Source organism: Pelecanus crispus, chromosome 4, assembly GCF_030463565.1.
Source record: "Pelecanus crispus isolate bPelCri1 chromosome 4, bPelCri1.pri, whole genome shotgun sequence".
In the NCBI taxonomy this organism is placed as follows: Eukaryota; Metazoa; Chordata; class Aves; order Pelecaniformes; family Pelecanidae; genus Pelecanus; species Pelecanus crispus.
Window position 1 is genome coordinate 83948060 of NC_134646.1, and position 5940 is coordinate 83953999.

Consider the following 5940-nt stretch of genomic DNA (forward strand, 5'->3'; position numbering starts at 1 on the left):
AAAACATGATAAAGTCAATATGCTGCAGTCCTTCCCAGCTTTCCAGCAACCAGGAAGGCATCCCACCTCCACACAACAGCAGAGAATCAGCACAACTTAGCTGAGGCTGGAGAGAGGCAGTCAAAGATGGTGCCTCCTCTCCAGACATCTGGCTTGGGATGCACTGACTCACCCTCTGGAGAGGTTTTTTTCACCTCTCTCTGTCCCTTTCCCTCTCTTTGTCATCTCTAGAAGGACCCTCTGTAACTCGTTCATCAACTGGACATCCTACTTGTAGATAGCTGCAGCGAAGCAACGTGACTCCCACCCCCGATGCCCCGTAGAAAAGCACAGAGTACGCACACTTCGCGTGGGAGAGCAGATGCCAAAACAGACACATTCTTCACTCCTTGCATGAACCCTTGGCCAGCAGCCAGCCAGATGGATTAACGAAATGCAGAGATAAGGCAACAGCTAAACAGGCGTCGTCTTTGTCCTGAAAACTTTTTTATTTTTGGAAACACACTGTTTAGACATTTTAAAACTATGCTGATGTCTACATTTTGTTCACTTGACGTTAAAAAAGAACAGGATTTATATCTCTAAGGCAAAAAAATGTTTTTTTCTCGTTCCAGAAGGCACCTTTCACAAGGTCAGGACAAAACCTTGCTAGTTTCTAACATCTGTGCCTACTGACACACATCCACACAGTTCGGGGGCTGCTTGGACTGGGGAAGAGTGCTCCTGTTAAGCTGGAGGACATGCAATTAAAGCGTAAGTCAACAAATGGGCTCATTAACAAGGGGCCACACTGTATACAAGTCCTCATGGAAGGTGTTAACCCAACATTACTCAGGTTAAACGCTTACCCCTGCAGCGAGGACGGCCATTTGCCTGAAGGTAGGCTCCAGAAGCAAAACGCTGAGCTTCAAACCCTCATGCTACAAAGCCTCCTAGCAAGGAAGTGCGCTCCAAGGACTCAAGTGTCAGCCCCGGTGACATGAAAGCATGAAGTGCCGCTCTCAGAAGCGAGCTGTTTGACCTCGATGCACCACGGCTCATGACGTCCCTGCCCGACGGTGCAGAAGACACACGTACGTTCGTGTCCTCCATTTGCTGTAGCAGCACCGAGCGCTGCTAAACTGGGTAAAGGCTCAAAGCCAGAACGAGTTTTCCAAAGCCTTCTCTCTAAGCCCACACAAACCCCAAACCCTGATGATCTGTGAAGCCTGCACGTTTCCTGACTCTGCACCCAACTCCTCCTCAGGACATACTGGAAGTTGGCATGGCTGCCATTGGGCTTATGGTTTATCGAAGAAACATATGTCCCAGCAAATACTTGCCTACACAATCAGAGACCTCTTTGAGGGAAACAAACCATGCACACAAAACACACACACACACACACACGCTTCCGTGACTAAAACTAGAGCCCATTTTAAAAATAAACAAGTTTCTTTTCAGGAAGCCTATTTGGATCAGTGGAGAATTCTCTCACTAAACTGAGGGGCAGCTTGACTACAGCACGCAGATCGTTTCTCGCTTACCACGGGCCTGTTAGCTTTGCACTAACTGGACCTCTTTGGTCCAGATTACATTTGCTGGAATAGGAAAAACCCAGTGCTGAGAGATTCTTCCATACAAAGCACCGTTTATATGACATATTTCTGACACCGTGTAATCAGAATTGTTTATTTCCATACGGACGGCTATAGGTGATCACCTTAAGGCTCCACTGAGAACCAGTTTCTCTCTCCACCCAGAAGGAAAGGTTTACCTTGGATGCCTTCCCAAAGGTTTGAGTGGTGGAGATTAGGACAGGCTTGTTGCATTATCTCTGTTCATTCACCCCAAGTTAATTTTCAAAGCTTTTTCTTGCTAAATTCCCCTTTTTCATCAGTTTTATTTGTAGCCATTTTTTCAAGCAGATTTGAATGAATTTCCAAGCAGTTCTGCTCGGTCATTGCAAGAGGCGTCACTGCCAGAGGTGCTCCTCAGATGAAGATGTGCTCTCCAGATCACACAGGGAGGAGCTGGCAGGCTCATGAACAAACCTGGCCAGGCATTCCTTATCCTTGGCGCTGGTGCTTAGTCTTCTCGTGGTTCAGCAGCACTGGCCTCTCTGCCCAAAACATGGAGGAGAAACTGCTTCCACTCAAGCAAAGGAAGGAAGGACATCTATTCCATCAGCCTTCAAACCCTGGCTGGTCTGGCAGTCCCCTAAAACAGGGGACTTTTGCTTTACTGCAGAAATAGTTTAACATAAGAATGAATCAAGCACATTTATTCACAACTGGGCCCAAAGTGAACATGAAGGAAGCGTGCTGGTGCACCCCCCACCCCACCCCCTTTTTTTTTCCTTTCTCTTCCACTGCTTTACCATCTCAGGAATTCCAGGCCACAGTAGCGAGTGGGTCAGTTAAGCGCCCCTTAATTGTGCCAGAAACCCCTACACGGCTGGAGCAGAGAGCCACCCTGTCTTTATCAAGATCTTCATATTATGGCTAACGAGGGGAGCGAGAACAAACAGCTACCCCTGACAGCCTTGACTGGTATCATCGTTGCTGGAATTCCAACAATTGCCGACCCGAATTGTGGCTCGGATGGAAATTTACTGGTGATTGAAGTCAATCATCTCACAACCCTATAAACAGCAGCCCTAAGCGAGGCCCTTTGAGCTCTCCTGGACCGCCGCGGGCTGCACCAGCATCGCCCTCTGATGGAAACGCCTCTCAGAGCCAGCGAAACTAGCAGAGCCCGAAAGTCTGCTGCCACCAGAACCCCATTGACGAAGATCAACAACGGAGCCTGGGCCGAAATCCTTCACTCCTTGAGGCTCAAACCTCACCCGGTGAGAAATGCCAAGACATTAGATGTGAGTATTTCACTGAACTCCAGGGGAATTTTTAACAGGTATACTATTATATATACTATATTTTTTTTATATATATATATATATATATTTCGACAGCCAGCTGAACACGAGCCAGCAGTGTGCCCAGGTGGCCAAGAAGGCCAACAGCATCCTGGCTTGTATCAGGAATGCTGTGGCCAGCAGGAGCAGGGAGGTGATTGTGCCCCTGTACTGGGCACTGGTGAGGCTGCACCTGGAATACTGTGTCCAGTTTTGGGCCCCTCAATACAAGAAAGACATTGGGGTGCTGGAGCGTGTCCAGAGAAGGGCAACGGAGCTGGGGAAGGGTCTGGAGCACAGGTCTGATGAGGAGTGGCTGAGGGAACTGGGGTTGTTCAGCCTGGAGAAGAGGAGGCTGAGGGGAGACCTGATCGCTCTCTACAACTGCCTCAAAGGAGGGTGTAGTGAGGTGGGTGTTGGTCTCTTCTCCCAAGTAGTTAGCGATAGGACGAGAGGAAATGGGCTCAAGCTGTGCCAGGGGAGGTTTAGGTTGGATATTAGGAAAAATTTCTTCACAGAAAGGGTAGTCAAGCATTGGAACAGGCTGCCCAGAGAGGTGGTGGAGTCACCATCCCTGGAAGCGTTCAAAAAACGGGCAGACGTGGCACTTTGGGACATGGTTTAGTGGGCATGGAGGTGTTGGGTTGATGGTTGGAATGATGATCTTAGAGGTCCTTTCCAATCTTAATGATTCCTAGTTTTTACTTTCATTATAAATGATCCAGCCACCAAGCCAGGATGCGTGGGGTTGCTACTCTGCCCTTAATTGGTTTAGTGGTGGAGTTGGCAGTGTTAGGTTAATGGTTGGACTGGATGATCTTAAAGGTCTTTTCCAACCTAAACTATTCTATCCTATTCTATTCATCTGTTCACGTTTGTGTGTATGCGTGTGCGAATCAGTTTAAACAGTCTGTAGATGTACGATTTAATTTCAAAGTGAGCCTTATACTGCTGCATTATCCTTAGTCGTACAAACTGTCGACCAAGTCTGAGACTAGGATTGGACCCAGCCGCACCCAGACTCCTCTCTGAGAAGGCGTTCAGAAAGCAAGGGGGTCTATTCTGAACCTCGTGACTCAACAGGAGGGTCCTCCTTGTCCTCTACATATGTGATCCCTCTATGAATCATTCCAACAGATGCAATTTAATTTCCTTTGTGCACTTCCGTGTAGTAATAGAGTGAACCCTGCCATCTTCAAATCTGTAACTAAGTCACTGTTTTGATCAATTTTGTCTAATCACTTTGTTAATCATTGACGATTGAGTGCTACTGAAAATATTACAATCAAATTCTGTGATTTGCTACAAGTACATTCTAAGCTGCTACTAAATCAAACTGTGTAAAGTCACTCATTCATAATGAATTGACATAATTAGCAAGATTCACAAACCTGCATTCATGACAGGAAGGGACATGAGGATACTCACTAATTATCTGAGGTTCTGGGGTGGGTGCCACCTCCTCTCAGACAAAGTAAAATTCATTTTAGTGTGAGATGCAGCATCCCCAAAGGGAAAATTAAGCTCTCCAAGCTGTATCCTAAGGTCTCAACTCTTCAGAGATAACCCAGGGCTGCCCAGCTTGTATTTGGACTAAGCATAAATCTGGGGTAATTGCATTTAAGAAGTTTTAACTGAAGCCCATGTCCGCTACTACACGTAGGCTCCACGGAAAATATATTTTTAATCCAGATGTAAAATGACTGAGCCAAGCTTTTACATTCCTTCAAAATTCCTTACTAGTGGGAATGGCCTTGACCTCCCTAAGAAAACTCTTCAACATCAATGTTGTCATTCAGACTTTTGGACCTTCTTTTCTGGGGCCAGGGAGTGAAAACCTCACCTGTTTTGGGTATTGCTGTCCAACAAAAGAGGGAGTTTTATCACAGAGGTAGTTTACGAATGCTGCTTCTCGTCATTCTCCTCCTTGCCCACACTCCCACATGAGTTTGCATGGTGTTTTCCACTGGGATTAGTTGCCCCAGTTACAGCCGTAGACTACACTCCAGCTGTATCTGCATTACCCAGGTAGTTTGGGGGTTTTACTTTGCACTTTAGTCTGGTGCACAGGTATGAATGCTCCTTCCACAATGTGGTTCAAGAATTTTTGACGGACAAGTGACAGCTTAGACTTTGATGTTCTCTTTACAGGCTGCACCATACAAGGGGATTTCCTGGAGAAATGCTTCTGGTTTAGTTTGCTCCAAGAGAAGCCTAACTTGTACACCTCAAAACCATTTTGTGAAGCAAATCTTTTTTTGAAAAGTGGGAATGACTGGGGCACTCCCTTCAAAACCAAGATACTATTCCAGACCAAATGTGGACACAGTCTCCAGCGCTGCTTTTGTCAAGGCTGTTTGTCTCTGCTTTGCAGCGCTGCAATTCCTTTGATAACTTCCCACAGGCTGGCTGAGTGAACCCAGAGGGAAGACAAACTCCCCCACAAAATTATAGGCAGGTTTCCTGAAGCACAAAGGCCCACACAAGCTGACAGACAGGTGACACACGGAGTTAAATGGGTAGTGATACAGAGCGATTTCTGTGCTAATCTGTAATTCTTTGAACAAACGGTAAGATCAACAGGTACGTTGAGTATCCAGATCTATCTCCAGATCCTCCTACTCCAAATTTTGTAGGAAGCAAGAAAAACCCTATTTTTGTAACGCTGAATGAAAGAGTTGCAAGTTATTAAGTGAAGTATCCAGGAAGTACCAAAACACTCAGTCTTTTTATTACAACATTTATTTTAGTATAGAAGGCACTTACAATACAGAAAGAAAAAAAAAATATGATAGGCACCAAAAGTGAAGTTAGAATTAAAATGACAAAGAAACAGTTTACCAGACAAAAGGAGCACCCTTCCCTGTTAACAATACAGCACATGGAAATGAAGCTATTGGTGACTAACTTTTTAAACAGTTAGGGCTTTTTTTTTTTTAATAGAAAAAGATAAAGGCTGTTCTACTGTGAACTGAAATTAAAAAAGAACCCCTCCACACACCTGTACAAGGATTTGGGAGTTGGTGATGTTCACAAACATGGGGCTT